Genomic DNA, 18,615 nt, shown 5'->3' on the forward strand with positions numbered 1-18,615 from the left:
AACTGTTCCAGAGTCTATAGAATTTTGAAAAATGACCAGCAATGCATCTACTATTTCTAGGGCCACTTCCTTAAGTACTCTGGGATGTAGATTATCAGGCCCTGGGGGATTTATCGGCCTTCAATCCCATCAATTTCCCTAACACCATTTCCCGACTAATACTGATTTCATACAGTTCCTCCTTCTCATTAGACCCTATGTTCCCCAACATTTCTGGGAGGTAATTTGTGTCCTCCTTTGTGAAGACAGAACCAAAGTATGTATTTAATTGGTCTGCCATTTCTTTGTTCCCCATTATAAATTCCCCCGTTTCTGACTGTAAGGACCCACATTTGTCTTCACTAATCTTTTTCTCCTCACGTATCTGTAGAAGCTTTTACAGTCAGTTTTTATGTTCTCTGCAAGCTTACTCTCATACTCTATTTTCCCCTTCTTAATCAATCCCTTTGTCCTCCTTTGCTGAATTCTAAACTACTCCCAATCCTCAGGTTTGTTGCTTGTTCTGGCCATTTTATATTTCTCCTCCTTGGATCTAATACTATCCCTAATTTCTTTTGTAAGCCACCGTTGAGCCACCCTTCCTGGGTTTTTTTGCACCAGACAAGAATAAACAATTGTTGTAATTCATCCATGCACTCTTTAAAAGCTACCCATTGCCTATCCACTGTCAACCCTTTAAGTAACGTTCCCCAATCTATCATAGCCAACGCACGCCTCATACCTTCATAGTTTCCTTTATTTAGATTCAGGACCCTAGTCTCGGAATCAACTCTCTCACTCTCCATCTTAATGAAGAATTCTATCATGTTATGGTTGCTCTATTATCTTGTCTCTCTCTCCTCCTGAAGTCAAAACAGTCTCTATTCATACTCTCTATTTTAGTGCCATCTTCAAATTTTGATATTGAGTACTGGGGGCACAATTGCAGATCATTTAGATGTATATTATTGAGAAAAGCAATGGTCCTAACGCAGATCCTGTTTACATTGCTGTAGTCTGAAACCATCCAGTAATCTCTTTGTTCTTCAAACAACTTATATTCACATTGCCAAATTCCTCATGTGTCTTTATTTTATCAGTAAACCATTTTATGCAACACCTTATCAAATGCCTTTTGAAAGTTCATATACAGCACATGAACTGTATTTATCTTTTCATTTGAAGCCATAAAAACCTCAAAAAGCTCCATATTAAGAATAAATCAATCATTAGACTAAACTTGTGGCAGATAACTAAAATAAGCTACGAGGAGGCATTGATTTGAGTTCTTCTGGAAATTGAATGGAGCATAGAAATTTTATGCTGGTTTTTTCTCCTGAATAAATTTATGCAGATGAGGCATCAAGTAGATTCAAAATAATGGTATTTGGCAAGTCTTAAATTTAGGGCAGATCTGTATGTTTCTCACGTTATCCAGGTAACACAAAATATCAATATTGTGGAGTAAGCCTCAGCATAGCATTGCATGTGTTCTTTTAAATTAGGCATTAAAGTAAGGTAACATCTGTCTGTCCAGATGACTGTTAAAAATCCCATGGCATTATTCAAAGAGCAGAGAATTCTCCCATTATCCAGGGGAATATTCTTCCCTGAACTAATCCCCCAATGAATCAATCATTTCATTCATTGCAGTTTGTTGGATATTGCTGGCACAGGATGGCTGTCGCATTTGCTTTTTATAACAACAGTACATTTGCAAATCTCCCTAAGATCTCCAGAAATTAATAAAGACAGACATCTTGAGTTTCACAAGAACCATCCCATTTAATTAACAACAAACACAAATTAATTACCAATATCTTCAAAAAATCTTCATTAAATTTGTGAGGTACTAGGGAACTACAATTCCAATTTATCATTCCTTAATACATTATTAATGTACTATTCAGATCTCTGTAAATTGTTAATAGATTTTGCAAATTTAATTAGCTAGTATCTGAGGAAAAACATGTGTACAACCTCAGCAAATCACATCTCCAAGTTAATTCCTCTTCTGTCCCATTTCACATTAGTCCATGTCTGAGTATAATATAAAATGTCATCTTAAATCCTAATTGGTTCTACAATTTATAAGCTGGGTTCTGATTGGCTCATAGATTTGCCTTTCCTTCTTTCTTTTGCTTTTACTATTCTGTGGCTACCACATTTTAGTCTTTTAAGTTTGTACTTTCAACTAAAGTAGATGTAATGAAGGGGACCCTTTGTTCCACATATCTAGCCCTGTAATTGTTTCTACTGGAAACTAGATGCTTCTTATGGTTTATGTTACTGTGGTGAAATATCAAAAATAGCCAAATTTAATTTACCCTGTCCTTGAACATTGATTTTGTTGGCCATGAGAATCAGCGATCAACCAGCACTATTAATTGAATGGTGCTTCTGCTTTAACCTCATCTGTCTCCACTGATCTCCCAGGCTGTATATGGTCATTGTAGCACATCCAAGACAGTGCCAACTGGAAGAAGACAGCTTCTAGTGGTAAATTCTACCATCCTCGCAGGACTGCTTGCATCAATATACAACTGTGACTAACAGGCAATGGGCTCATAAAGATGAACTCTCAGACCACAATACGGCACCATTTTTTTTTAAGAACAGACATCAAGGAATCCAAAGTGCTCTTAAGAAATTAACCCAGAATGATAAAATTCTTGACCACTTATGTTCCAATTTCAATTGGTGCTTCTCTGAATGGAAACGATCTAAGTTATAGCTGAAAATCAAGATGTAGGTGCACAAATGATGACCTTATAACGGGCCACGAGAGACAGTTTCTTGGGATATGTGACTGGAAATATATGCAGGATGCATCTACAAGTGGTGTGAGAAAGATTATTTGGATTGCTAACTTTGCTTCACATTATTTAGGAGGTCAGCGTTTCTGTCTACTTTTGAAAAAATATCTGTTTCCTGTACCTGAACAGGTAGATTTTCTGAGCCTGAAATGAGATTCCTTTTCCTACCAGCATCCTTTGACTTAGCAACAGCAGCAGCTTGTGAATTCCATTACAGGCATGAACTCAGAGAATCTGCGCTAATATACGGGGGGGGGGGATTTTAACCCCAAAGACGGGTAGGAAAAGGGCAGGGGGATAATCTGAAACCTGACATCTGCCTGCCTTCACTTCCAGTTTTAATGAAAACCAGTTTGGGGGGCAGGTAACGAACTTTCTCTCAAGAGGCTGATTAGATAATTAAGTATGATAATGAGGCTCAGTGCCTAAAATTTTAACTGATTTTTACACTTAATGACTGCGGACTAGCATTCCCAGAGCTCGGGAAACCTGGCAGTTTAAGAGAGGCAAGAACACCCGAATCCAGCAGGTGGGCCAAGAGGAGCTGGAATGTTTCTCCCAGCCTCACAATCTAATCTATGATCTGTTTCCCTGCTCACAATCTGACAACCCACACCCCCCCAACACAATCCGAAATCCCCCAACCTATGAAGTAGTCAAACCGTGCCCCTACCCTGACCCCGCGAGCTCTCCCTCCCTCTCCGATCCCTGGAAGTGGCCTTCCAGCAACGCAGATGTTCCTGCCTGACAGCCAAACAACCTCTTAATCTGGCTGACTGCCAACCAGGAAACAGAGAAAAACATTGAAATGATGGCCTGCCATTAAATCCAGCAGACCTCCACGTTATCCACATTCGAACACTGCCCACCACTACCCCTCCTCTTCCATCCCACCTCCCTGTAAATATCAGGCCCATTAACACTGTTTATTAAACCAATACTTAATTTTTCAGAGCCTGAAATTTGGATTTGGTTGCTAGTTTTCTGTTATACACCATCTGCATTGGATTTTTTTTTACAGCAAATATCCTCAATACTCAAATAATGGATGATGTACTTTATGCGACTGGGAACGTGTGTTATCCAAATCCAAATAAAAGCAATATAATGTGGGTAATATGGAAATGTCTGAATCGACCCAAATTGAATATTCTTGTTCATGAATCATTTCTAAGCTTATTCTTTTCCAAAATACAGCAGCTTCGCACTCAAAAGCATTTTGCATATGAAGGTAAATGCTGATCCTGAGCCCCCAGCAGGGAATTTACTCTGAGAGAGCGTGCATTGGAGAACTGGCTGTACAATGTTGTAAATCTGTCCTAGATTCAATCCGTTCAAGTGTTGCTCCCCACTGGAGCAGGGTGTAGTATAAGGGTATCAAAGGGTTAATCTTGAGAGAATGGAAAGATTACCACCCACCATGATGAGGTTAGAGATCATGTGGGAGAGACTCGAGAACAGTTACAACATGGCTATTGAAGGAGACACAGAGGCTAGTGTGGAGTGTATATAGTTATTATACAATAAAGAATAATGTTTAAACAATACAATGTAAGAACCTCTGGCTAGAGTGTATACTGTGGCAGCATAAAAACCAAATATATAACACACTAACAGTCCTATACCCAGCAGAGAAAATTTGAAGCAACTATCATCATTCAGCCAGAAGAGAAGAAACTTTAAAACAACTAGCTGAAAAGTGAAAAACTACAGAGCTTAGAAGGCTGAGAGAAGCTCCATAGAACTGAAGCGTGGCTGAAAAGCCAGCGATCGGGTGAGTCATTGTGCTGATCGAGAAATCTCAGTTAAAAAAGCCTTTGAAGAGCTCTTTAAAAATCAATTTTCTAAAGGCTTTGTGTGAGCGAGAGAAAAATTAGGGGAAAACCCAATCCCTCATTCGGGCTGAACATGAGGGTGACCTTGAAAAGCATGTGAACTGAAATAAAAGTCCAATAGTGAAAAATGGACTGGAAACCCCCGAACACAGCAGAGTCTCCATTACCACAACTAAGCTGAAGAGAAAAAAAACATTAAAGCTGACTAACTTGAACGAAATAAATAAACTCTCGCAAAAAAAAGCAAAGGGGAGACCCTTGAACTGTTTATCAAATAGCTCTGTCAATTTCAACAGGAAGCTGTGTAAACATATAAGTGAATTGCTGAAAGAAAGGGGAAGTCCCTACCAGAAGCCTAAAAAAACCAGGGAACACTGCCAAGTACCTGCTACACTCCATAAAAGCAAGCTAGCCTGGAAAAAAAGTTTTGTAAAGGGGAACACTCTGAAAAGTCCATAAAAATGTTAAAGATGGATCAAAGTTTGGGTTTGCTAGAGTTTCAAAAGTCACAAGGGATCCAATCAGACTCAAAACTGGGTTCTATGGAGGAAAAGGTTCCTCAGATATAGAATTACATTGAGAAAGGACAGCAAGTCCAAAACAGAGCAAGTGAATACATTATTTTATTTAATTGGTGCTGTAGCTGATGATATAATAGCAAGATAACATACTGATGAAACATCATCAAAATCTGACAAAGTCTTAAAAGTTTGTGATTCCTACTTCAAATTGCACAGCAATAACAGACTAATCCTGTGAGGTGAGAAAAGACCTTGGTTCAGGAAACCTCCTGTAACAGTTAAGTTCCTTCACCAAAGGGCTGAACAAGAGGCACCAGGAAAAAAGGTACACTGGGTGGGGGGAGAGGGGGGAGCAAAAGATGCCTTTAAACCCTGCCAACGGTATGGTGCAAAAACTTTCCACAGTCGTGAACAATGTCCTGCCAATAGAGCAGAATGCTTTTATTGCAGAGAAATAGGGCATTTCAGTAAGATGACCTGAAATAAAATCTCGACTATCCCACCCTCTAAAAGAAAAACAGGTAAATTAAGTTAAGTAACCTCCTGCAGCAGACCAATCGAAATATTTTCTGGGTGAAATCAATGATCTGAAACAAGCATTTTGGTCAGCAGACGCATATGTCAACGTACACATCACTAATTTTAAATTCAACACACGAGCAAGTGTGACAGTCCTGTCAGATAAAGAGCCGTGGCTATCGACACATGTTATGCAACCAACAAAAACTCAGTTACATGGCCCAGGAGGTGTTGTACTTGAAGTAAAGGGGAAGTTACAAGCGGCGCTTCAATATAATGGAAAGCAGATATTAGAAACACTGTCCTAAGCAATCAGGAGTTCTCACTCTTAAGTGGAAGAGCATGTATTGCCCTTCATCTTCTAAAGAAAGTTGAAGAAGATAAACAAGAACAATCCAGGAGCCAGGACAGAGGAAGAGCCCCCACAACCTGATATGAACACAGCAGAGAGTCCAGATTCCGCCAGAGAGCCCGCACAATGCAGAGAACCCGCACAACACAGCACAGCCCGCCATGCCTCTCAAAGACTCCCACAGCGAGAAAGAGAAATGCAGCAAGTGCCGACAGGAGTGCTACACGGTCAGAGAACTTGAGAAGAAGCTAGTCCAACAAATTTGTCAGGTACACAGACACGATCAAAGAGAACTACTACATTTGACCGAATTCCCAATTAGGCCATGGGAATATTTGGCGATGGATTTATTCTTCTTTGAGGGAAGATCATATCTAATTATAGTTGATTACTTCTTAAGATAGATTGAAATTAAGCAGATGTACACAACAACTGAAGCAGTCATAAGTTTTACAAGAAGTTTTCGCAACACATGGTAGACCTGATCGAATAGTATCTGATAATGGATCACAATTTGCAAACGATTACTTCACGCACTTTGCAGAAGAATGCGGATTTGCTCATCTAACAAGCTCTGCTAAGCAACCACAATAAAATGGAGAAGCTGAGCGAGCAGTCAGAACCATTAAAACTATGTTTGTGAAAAATCAAGATTTCCAATTAGTGCTACTGACATACAGAACTACTCCATTTTAGTTTGGATTAGTGCCATCAGAACTCTTAATGGGAAGAAAACTTCGAAGACAACTACCAATTCTACCCAAGAAATTACTTCCAGGATTGCAAAGAAAGGATTATCAGAAAGTACAAGACAAAGAAAAGTTGTATCGAAACAAACAGACCCTTAATTATAACAGAAAATACCGTACAAGAAACCTACCAAAGTTGTCAGAAGGGCAAAAGGTATGGGTATGAGACCAAAATGGAGAAGGGGTAATTCTCCAGAAAGACAAAAATCAACAGCAATCTTATCTAGTATGAACTCAAGAAGATTCTATATGGAGAAATAGAAGGAATCTTATTCCTTTAGATCAAAGACGTCAATTAGTCATTCATTTAGACGACCCAGACGATGAACCGCAATTTCAAAAAGAATCAAATGCTACAATGAAGGCCATTCAAGTCAAGAAACAAAGGATCAGAGAAAGATTACCAATCTTACACGTCTGACGACAACAAGATCAGGGAGCGTTGTGAAGCCTCCTGATAGGTTGAATCTATGAAGTCAGATACTTGGGGGGAGTTGGGATAGCATGTAAATAAAAAAGTGAACTATGTAAATATATATTGGGATAAAGACTTGGGGGAGATGTCGTATAAGGGTATTAAAGGGTTAATCTTGAGAGAATTTAAAAGTTACCGCCTACCATGATGAGGTAAGAGATCATGTGGGATAGACTCAAGAACAATTACAGCATGGCTCTTGAAGGAGACACACAGGCTAGTATGGAGTGTATAAAGTTACTATACAATAAAGGTTAATGTTTAAACAATACAGTCCGAGAACCTCTCTGGCTGGAATCTATATGGTGGCAGCATAAACAACCAAATATATAACACAGGGGATCAATGAATTTACCATATAGTTTACATCAATTAAGCATATAACCAATTCATGTAGAGATCCTACAAATTAAAAATAAAAAAACATCTAAATTGGGCAGGTATAAGTTGATTTTTAGACCCTGACTTTTGCTAAGCAGGGGTCATTTAAAGTTAGGTCAGCCCATCCCTTTTGTGAGCATCAGTAGGCCACTATAGATTTTGCTGCTGTATGGTATAAAGCAGACAAGTGACTCTCAACTAGCTGGAACTGCAACAACAAAGGTTAAAATAAATTACCTATTTGGGAATTCGATACAGAGCAATTTAAGCCCAACATATCTATGGACAGACAGGTCCATGGGAAGGGTTGCTATCCCATCTCCCCCCAAGTATCTGACTTCATAGATTCAACCTATCAGGAGGCTTCACAATGCTCTTTGTAGTGATGAATCTGTCCATTGCCCGATAGTCTCGCGATCTAATAGTGCATCCATTGTATTCTCATAATACAACTGCCAGAATAACCTGTGATGTAAACTGTTGCCATATAAAGTTACATTCTTTGCTTTTAATGATTGGGTTTAACTTCGTAAATACTTTATTAAATAATTTTTTTTCAATCCACATATTTCTGCACTCTATTATTTTCTACCCACTGTAAAGAATTATGTGCCAAGATCTACAAGTATGGAATGATCATAATCATTAAACTCTTCAAGTAGTTTCATAATCATCGAAAGCAGTTTGCCAAGTTAATGTGACAGCTTAACTTTTTGGGGAGCTTCATGCATAAGTGTCCAAAATAATAGGAAAGTATACAATAGCAGAATTGATTTGAAATAAGTACTTCACAGTAAATGTCCTTATATCCAATTTCAGACATGTGGCTGCATTCTCTTCTGAACTGCCTACAATTTTGCAGTCAGGACATCCTGGGCTGGATTTTTGTTATGGAGGCAGGAAACAGGAGCCGGGCCTGGTTATGGTCAGAAATGCACTTCTGAAGGGAAACTGATTCAGATTTTCAAATGGGTAAGACCTTAATTGGTATAGAGATGGGTTTCCTGTCCACTTAGAGCCAGAGGGGCCGGGAATGGAGATGGGTCAGATGAAGTGTAGGGCTAATGAAGACACGCCATGGCAGCTATCACTGAGGCTGCTGGTTGTCCTGAGGGAGAGATCTGTGGTTTGTACCAAAACCTTCCACTGCATCAGAGGGAAGTGAGAGGTCACAGGAGAGCTGGAGGCCTGGCACTAGGGGCAGGGCGGACCCTTGCTTCATCGATGCTGGCCTGGATCTAATGCTGGAGGCCATGAAGGTGGCAGGTGAAGGCCACCTCATTGTGCAGCCGGGGCACCTCTCTGTTCAGTGTTATCCCCCTCCGCCCTCCTTTTCCTCTTCCTCTACTTCTTGCACATCCCTCGACGAGCTGTCTCCTTTCAGGACCTCATGTTCTCAAGGTCCGCCCTTGTCTGGAGGGCCATATTATGCAAAGCGCAGCAGAGCACCGCAATGACAGAGACCCTGACAGGAGAGTATTGGACGATGCCACCTGACCAATCCTGGCACGGGACTCACATCTTCAGAAACCCGATGGCCTGCTCAATGGTGGCCTACTGAGCAGGTGGCATTTGTTGCATCACCTCTGTGCCTCTGTTTGGGGCTCCCTTAGAGGGATCAGTAGCTATATATTATATTCATATATTCTTGGATCTATCCAGCCGAGGTCCAGACATGGTGTTGTTCCCGTGCCCTTCCTTTGAAAATCCCAAACTGCTGCTGACAAGCCTGTTAATGAGCTCCACAATGAGTTCAACAGGCGATTAATTGGAGGCGTGTAGGCTTGCTGTTCCCTCCCTCCTGGCGTCCCTATAAAAACTGCTTTGTGTTCCAGAGTCAGCCGTACCCAGTGCCAACCTCTGAGAACGCGATCTTTATATCACACGGGCATCTGCTGCCACCCCCAGCGGACTTTAAAAATATGGACCCTTAGGTGATATTACTTTTAATTTCGGGTAGCACAATTAATTTCCTGATTAACCCAAAAGTTATAAACATGCTGGCACTACAGAGATGCGCAACAATTCAAAGAAGGAATTTTAAAATGTCAATATCGAATAAATAAAACAAAAGTCTGAAGGAGTTCTCAGTGTTGTTCGCACAGCTTCTGATATCATTAGAGTGCTGCAACTGAGTTATGGACATATAGTTAGAGACACAAGTCCTTTCTGTTCCTTTACTTCCTTCCAAAGCACCTGCTATTCTCAATAAAATATCTTTCCTGTAAACATAGGCCTATTCCAAATTCAGCTTCACAAAACTGATGCACTATGTCACCGTCCACTGTCATTTGACCAGCTCCTGTTAAACACTTTTTCAATGGCAATGAAAACAAATGCTCATGTTTAAGGGTGCAAAAATATTTGTTTGCAATAAAACATCGTTATCAATTCACTCCCAGAACTACTAATGTGTCTAGTAATTCAATGAAAGGTATACCGCATATGCTGTGTAATTCAGTATGGCATGCCATGTATGAGTCAAGGAGTGCTGCACAGCATGCCCTGTATAAATCAGTAAGAATTAGGCAGCACACCCTGAATAATTCAGTAGAGTGTGTAACACTATTTGTATAATTCAATAAAGAGTGTGTAACACACCATGTGTTATTTAATGAGAAGTTTGTACTTCTTTATAAAAATCAGAATTGACAATGTGTAGTAGAATGGAGTTCAAATATAAAAGTGCATATCCTGTGTGAGCTATTCGCAGAGTGTGATTGGAAATAGCGTGAATCTTCATTTAGTGTTTAGGCTTTAACATCTATAAAACATCCAACTGACCAAAGATTGGCAGTCAGGCTTTACATTTGGTATTCTAAAACTGCTAAACTGAGGCATTATGATCCCTATTTTTCATCATGTTTTAGTGACCATGGAGAACTACACAACATGCTGATTTCTACACAACCAATCTTGATGTCCAAAATATTTATGTTTATCTATCTGTCATGACCGCCATTTGGCCCTGATTTTAGGCAAAGTTGCCATCTGAATACAAGTTTAAATCTTACAGAGAACCATTTTGGCACTGCAGTTTAGGAGTTGGTCACATTGAACTGAAAGTTGTTCGAAATGGGATCAAGACACAGAAACAAACAGCAACAGTACGGATATTTTCCGCTTTGAAAAGTTGAAGAAAAATGGGTTGGAATTTAATTTCACAGCATGCTGGGAGTGGAAGGGTCTGGTAGTGCACAACAAATGCAGAAGTGCAGTGCATCTGTCAGTGGCTTCTTAACCCAGCCACTACATTACCATATTATTTCCCAGTTTCTCGATCAAATAGCATGAGCGGGCGTGATGACAACCCGCATGAGGCAACTTCAACTCCAGTCTTTAGACGGACGCCTCAAACATGTAATTTGATGGAGTTTGGAGTTGGGAGCACATCAAAAGGTATTGGCATAATGGAGTCCAGACGCTCAAAGCCTGGGCCTCATTTTCGTGATGCCTCCCTGGATCCAATGCTGAGGGGTGCAAGGACTCACAGGGAGATACTGTTCCCTACTGACAGGAGAAAGAAGCCTGTCGGTGAAACAAGAAGGTGTGGCTGGAAGTTGTCCATGAGGTCACTAGTGGGGGCATGGTGCCACGCTCATGGATTGAATGCCGAAAGTGATTTAATGAACTAAGCAGGGCAGGAAAGGTTAGTACAGTGACACATTCATCTATATCCTGATGTGTGTATCATTCCAACCCCCCATCACTCTGCCTACTCAAGCCTACTCCAGGACATTACTCCTCACACTGCCTTACCTTGCTATTATACCCATCCCTCTATGTCTGTGCACTTCCTCACATCCCCATCTGTCCATCAACCATTGACATTCACCCTCAGCTTTACGCAATGTCATACCTCTCCTTCATAGTCACCCTCAACAAATGCTCTCCATCCACTGATTCAACTCATTCATACATTTCTTTCCTTCCTTGCAGGAGACGAGAGGACAGAACACGAAGGCGAGGCAGAGAACCAGAGGTGGCCCTGCAGACATCTCGAAACTGGCATATGCAGAGGAGATAACACTGGGCATAGGTGGAGTCACGTTGTGTTTGGCCATCAGAGATGGGGAGATTTATGACAAAATTAAATACTAGACAGCCAAATGGCATACAAACTTACTCCTGTTGACTAGATGTCAGCAGCAAGTGAAATATAGTCATGTGCATAATGCTCACGTACAACATTGTTACGGTCAAGTGAGGAGGGGTCAAAGGGCTTCCCTCTTTTCCCTCTCCTTGTTAGTGCATAACAGGTTTAATTCTTTCTTAAAGTGGACATACTGGCCAATTCAGTACATGTTTGACTACTTACTTGCTATGATCATATGAAGAACCTAACTGACAGGTTTTCTTGAGTTAACAAAGAAAGAGGTTAACTTTATTGTACCTAAACCAAATGAGTAAAATAATAAGCAAGGTGCCAACTTTTACTCTCACATACACACTAGAGGTTTACACAGACAAGTAGGTTACAGAATGGGGAAAGGTAGATTAGTTGAGTTACAGTCCATAAAAAAGGTATACAGTCTGTGGAGTTTGGTGGTTCAACTGCTTCTAGCTGAATTCAGTGATCCTGAAGCTTTTAGTTTGAAGAGGTATATGACTGGTTCGGCGAGTCTCTTGAAGATAGCGATATGGATGATTTCCTCCAATGGGGTTTCTGATTGTAGCCAGAGTATGCAAAGGTGGCCAGTCAACAAGCAGGATTGAAAAGCTTTCAAACTGGAATGGAGAGAGAGTGAGGGACCCTCCCACTTAGGGTCTGCTTATGTCAGAATCCAGTTACTTCTTCTCTGCTACAGAGAAACCACCAGTTTGAAACCACAGATGGGGAGGGGCTTGTCACATGACAGTAACTCAGTGATTCAAACATAATAGTTAGCAGTATTTCTCTGCTTGCTGAAAGAACAGGTAGTTCCTTTAAACTTCCTGGGTCTTGGTTCTTGCTGGGAAATGCAGCCATATTGTCTCCCTCCTCACAGTCCATTGCAATGTAGGATACAGTGTTGCAAACTAGGTGATCATCTTAAGCTGTTATTTTTTAAATGTCTTTTTAAAAATGTCTTTTTAATAAAAAAAAAATACAAATTCAGATCTCCAGTCACAGGATGAAAGAAAATTATCATTCAACAAAACACATTGGCGTGACAACATTCTTACCTTGTCTGTTCTAATTCATGTCTTTAATCTCCCACAGGGCCTTCAAATAACCGCAGGAGTTAGTGCAGGAGGACGACAACAAGGCTGCACTGTCACAGGACTCATGCAAACTATGCCTCAGCTCAGATACTCACACTTCGGTGGGACCAGTAAAACAGATAGTTGGGTTTTCACCAGGTGACTCAGACATCACAAGTGAGCAAGTGCAGATGCTGGAGACAAGGACAGCAGTGGAGAGTCTAAACTGGAGGCCCCATGGCGTTCCAACCTCTGCTGGATTGGATGCAGATGATGACCTCGGGGGCCGTCTATGAACAGGATACATCTAAAACAGCAGCAAAGAATGTGCAATGTATTGGCAGGCATTCCAGCTGCACTGTGCATGCTTGCAGAGTGGTTTGAAGAGTCTGTCTTAAACGTAAGTGACATGATGTCACAGGTCTTTGTGATGATATCTTCCTCCGTGGAAAGAGTGGCCGTGAGCATCAGCATCAAACATGGCCATCAAATGAGTGCATGCAAGCCTTCACCAATGGCTTGCCCACCATGAATGCTGCCTTAAATAGGTGACTGATAACCTCGCCTTGGCCATTCATCATCCCACTGATCTGCAGCAATGTGTTCTCCAGCTCATTGTCAGCATGGGACAGGATGTTGGTGAAATGAAACATGGAAGTGAGAGCTTGGCTCATAGAGCTTCGCTTCTCAAACATTGCCCTCCCGACCCAGTCTGTTAGTACCCCACATGCTGCCTCATGCTCCAATGGCCGAGGCTGCCCCTGCATATGTGCAGGTGGACAGTCTTTGGCGGGGCCCTGAAGGCTACAAAATCCAGAGGACGTTGGGCAACAACATCACAACAGAGGCAGACTGTTCAGATCCCTGCACACTCTCTGGTGAAGCCACAGGGGCTGCAACAATTGAAAGTTCTTGGAAGAGGAAAAGTAATGATTTGTAGTTGCACAAGGGTCTGCACGTGGGTATATTACACAATGTTAGAATGTTGTTTCTGTTTTATTTTTGAGCCACATAAAAATTATTTGTTTCCACCACTTTCCACTGTTGCCCATTTTTGGTTGCAATCTGGCTAGTGATGAATGGTAAGGCATGAACTGACATCAATCAAAAGGGGACTGTGAAAGGGATGCTTGGTTGTTTGCAGAATGGCTTTCTGTTAGGGGCATTGGATTAGGGAGGGATGGGGTAGTGGCTTTTGCATGTGATTGTCCGATGGGTGAAACCTAAGTGAACCTTGCAATATTGAGGGCAGCCTGGGCAGCAATGTGCACCACTGCTGCTGCCTTGGCCATATTATGTTCCTCCTCCTCCTTCTTCAGAATCGTGTGAAGAGATCATCATCTTGTTTCTCCTGCAGGTTCAAACTCACTTCTGTGCAACATTCTTCAGAGTGCAGCACACCATGACTATTCTGAGACCCTCCAGATCTGTCCAGGCACCTGAAGCGCATCTTCAGCCTGATGATTGCTTACTCAGTGACACATCTAGTTAGTTTATGGCTTTCATTGTATTGCTTCTCGGCCTCAGTGTTGGATTCTTCATGGGTGTGTCAGCTACGTTTTAAGTGGGTACCCCTTGTCTCTGAGCAGTCAGGCAGTAAGTCTGCTTCGAGGCACGAAGAGATCATGGAAGGTGGACTGCCGCAGGATGAAAACATAATGGCAGCTGCTTAGGAATCTTGCACACGCCTGCATAATCATTTTTTTAATGGTTGCACAGCTTCTGTACATTGATGGCGTAGAAGCCCTTCCAGTTGATAAATACGCCAGGTTGATCTTGGGGTGCCTTAATTGCCACACCATTAACCTGTGAGAACCCAGGCAGAACTGCAACCCCAAGTGCTTGCTCTATCTGGCTAACATCATAGCTGGCAAAGTTGACATAATTGTCAGCCCTGGCACTCAGGCCATCAGTCACCTGTCTTACACATTTGTGGGTCACTGCCTGTGAGATCCCGCAAATGTCTCTGGCAGAGCCCTGGAAGGATCCAGAGGCAAAGGAGTTAAGGGCTGTGATGACATTGACAGCCACTGGTAAAGCATGGTCACCAGGTCCACTTGGCAGCACGTCTTGTCCTGGCAGGCTGCAAATGTCTGACACCACCTGACACGGCAATCTGAGTCTCCTGAGACATTGGTGTTCAGACATTTTTTTTATTTGTTTATGGGTTGTGGGTGCCACTGGCTAGGCCAGCATTTATTGCCTATCCCTAATTGCCCTTGAGAAGGTGGTGGTGAGCTGCCTTCTTGAACCACTGCAGTTCTTGGGATGTAGGTACATCCACAGTGCTGTTAGGAAGGGAGTTCCAAGGTTTTGAACCAGCAACAGTGAAGGAACAGCGATATAGTCCCAAGTAAGGATGGTGTGCGGCTTGGAGGGGAACTTGCAGGTGGTGATGTTCCCATGCATCTGCTGCCCTTGTCCTTCTAAGTGGTAGAGGTCGCGGGTTTGGAAGGTGCTGTCGAAGGAGCCTTGATGAGTGGCTGCAGTGCATCTTATAGATGGTACACACTGCTGCCACTGTGCATTGGTGGTAAAGGGAATGAATGTTGAAGGTTGTGGATAGGGTGAAAATCAAGCGGGCTACTTTGTCCTGGACGATGTCGAGCTTCTTGAGTGTTGTCAAGGAAGCCTATCCTCTGCCTGCAGGCTCTGTGTGCCAGGTATGGCCTCCTGTGAGCTGCACCTCTCTGCTGATCCACTTCCGCCAGTGGAGCTGGAGATCTGTGAGCAACAGGGTATTGTTGCTCCTGCTGGTCATCTTGGTCTTTATCTGAAGTCTAAACACAGCATAATTCCAGCACCCATACCGATCTGATCCAAAGTGTACATAACACCTACAAAGTTGTAAAAGTAATCTCTCAGCACAAGTACTGTGAACAATGCCTTTTACTCAAGTAGGCAGAACAGCAGCTGTGAGGTTTCAGGACTTATTGGCATATTTCCCTGTCATGTCTTTAGTGTGCTCAAGTGACGCTGTGTTTATGCATTGCTTTCACTGGCGATTTCCAGGAAGCCTGGGAAATATGTGGACCCAGAGTTAAATGACAAAAGCCATGTTAAAATCACTGGAACTGTGTAATTACTGTAATTGAGCGATTAAAATATTGAAATTGACAAACTGCCTCTCCTGAGAGGATTGTGCATACATAGGCTAAAATGCTGGAGTTAAGTGCAGAAGTTGGTGGGTTGGAGGCAGCTTCCTGATGCGCTCACATTTTTCCAAGACTTTATGCTCCACCCACACCCAAAGCCACGCACTCACCCCAGTTAAAAATCCCCCCAGTGCTACTTCTTTCCACTGGGACTCTCTGGATTGTCTGCCATAAATTCACCAGAAGATCTACAGAAATGCAATAAACGACATCAATCCCAGTTCTTTGGGGTATGTACTGATCATCCACTAAGGTTACAGCCAACAGTGGGAAAATTCTCGCAGAAATTCAACATCCAAATCTTTTATAAATTTTTTTACTTCATAAAAATATAATTTCCACCTACAACCTCAAACATGTAACATATAATAAAACACTATAATCTTATAATCGTAACCCATACATAAGGAGAAAAACAAATTTTCACTATACACATGTGGCTGGATCTGGTAAGTGGTGCAGAATAAAGATCAACGTTTAACTTTAGAATCGTCCTACCTGGTGAGTGCAGTGGGTTTTTCAATATTCAGCCCTTCAATGGTCCACTCAGCGTGCTGGTCTGCCACAAGCCTCTGACCTGCAAACACTGCTTTGATTCCTTTGGAACTGCCAGTTCCATTCTGTTATTACTGCTACACAGGAGAAAATCAAAATAAGGAGAAAGCTCTTGAGATGTAATAATTCAAAGACTCTAAACATGAGCTAATTGGTTGAAGCCTATTTTGGGTGATTCTGGAAGGTCATGTGTCCCCATTAACCATCGTACAATTAGGTGCCACAGGTCTCCTGAACCCACATTACTTGCTGCTGCCATTTTTCACAATGTGGGAGGGAAACATAGATTGTATGATCTCCTGCAGGACTATATATGTAACGTAATCCTAAGTAGATAAACAAATCTACATGTGCAACAGTTTCAGAAAGAGAACTCATTTGATTTTTTTTCATCAGGGTAGGGAAACCTATTGCTGTCTGATTCACTTGTTATTGGATTGGCATTATGTTGTTACGCCAATGTGCTTTGTTGAATGATAATTTTCTTTAATCCACTGACTGGAGATCTGAATTTATATATTTTTTTAAAAAGCCATTTTAAAAAGACAAGCTGTCAGCAAAGTCATCCTTTCAACTTAAGATGATCACCTAGTTTGCTACACTGTATCCTACATTGCAAAGGACTGTGAGGAGAGAGACGAAAAGTCTGCTTAGTCCCCAGAAAGAACCAAGACCCAGGAAGTTTAAAGGAACTACCTGTTCTCTCAGCAAGCAGAGAAATACTGCTAACTGCTGTGTTATAATGACTGAGTGACTGTCATGTTACAAGCCCCTCCCCATCTGTGGTTTTAAGCTGATGTTCTCTCTACAGCAGAGGAAAAGCAACTGGACTCTGACGTGAGCAGACCCTAAGTAGGGGTCCCTCTCTCTTTCCATTCCGGTTTGAAAGTTTTCAAATTCTGTTTGTTGACTGACCACCTTTGCATACTTCGGCTTCAATCAAAAACCCCATTGGAGGAAATCATCTGCATTACTATCTCCAAGAGCCTCACCAACTAGTCATCTACCTCTTCAAACTAAAAGCCTCAGGACCACTGAATTCAGCCAGAACCCAGCCGAATCACCAAACCTCACAGACTGTATTTCCTTTTGTTTTATAGACTCTAACTCAACCAATCTACCTTTCTCCATTCTGTAACCTATTTTTCTGTGTGTAAACCTCTAGAGTGTGTGAGTGAATGAAAGTTGGTGCATTGCTTATTATTTTATTAGTTCGGTTTAGGTACAATAAAGATAATTTCTTTCTTTGTTAACTCAAGAAAACCTGTCCAATTCGTTCTTGTTATGATCATAGCAAGTAAGTAATCAAACACCTCCTGAATTGGCCAGTACATCCAGTTTAAGGAAGAATTAAACCTGTTGTGGTGTAACAAGGAGAGGGAAAAGCGGGAAGCCCTTCAACCCCTCCTCATTTGACTGTAACAATGTGGTCAATTCTAACTTCCCATGGGATAGTGTGCTTGATTTCTGCACTTTAACTTCCTAATCTCAGTTTTACTATCATAAGATAAATTGAATGAAGGTTACACATTGGGTTCAGTTGCATACTACCTGGTCAAAGTGCCACTGGTGGATACCAGGACCAGAATTTTGGAAGCCTGCCAGTGGCAGGAACTGACGTGGACAGGCCTGGAATTGCCCACTGCCAGCTGGCATGCCAGTTTGCTGGTGCAATCCCACCTCCGGACCATTTGTAAGGAGGCCAGGTCAGGGGAGAGACGGCTACCTGCTCGCAAGCGGCAGGTAGCCAATTGAGGCTATTAAGGGGCCTATTAAGACCTCACTCCCATGCCGAATGGAAAATTCCAGTCAGCAAGCAGGCCCCCTGCAGTGGCTGAAACCTGGCCAGAGAAAGGAGGTGGTATCCTGGCAGCAAACCAGAGGGCCAGTGCTCCGTTTCACTATTTAAGCACCCCCACCCACCGCCCCCCCCACCCCCCGCCCCCCCCCCCGCAGCTGACTTACAAATGGCCGCAGGCTGCCCTGTGGAGGGGTTCCCTTTCCCTCCATCCTGAAGTGCCCTCTCTCTCCTTTACCTGCATTGGCAGGCTGCAGCTTTCTCACTGCTGGGAGTGCCTCCTTTTCACCCTCCAG

This window comes from Heterodontus francisci, chromosome 27 (assembly GCF_036365525.1).
Source record: "Heterodontus francisci isolate sHetFra1 chromosome 27, sHetFra1.hap1, whole genome shotgun sequence".
In the NCBI taxonomy this organism is placed as follows: domain Eukaryota; kingdom Metazoa; phylum Chordata; class Chondrichthyes; order Heterodontiformes; family Heterodontidae; genus Heterodontus; species Heterodontus francisci.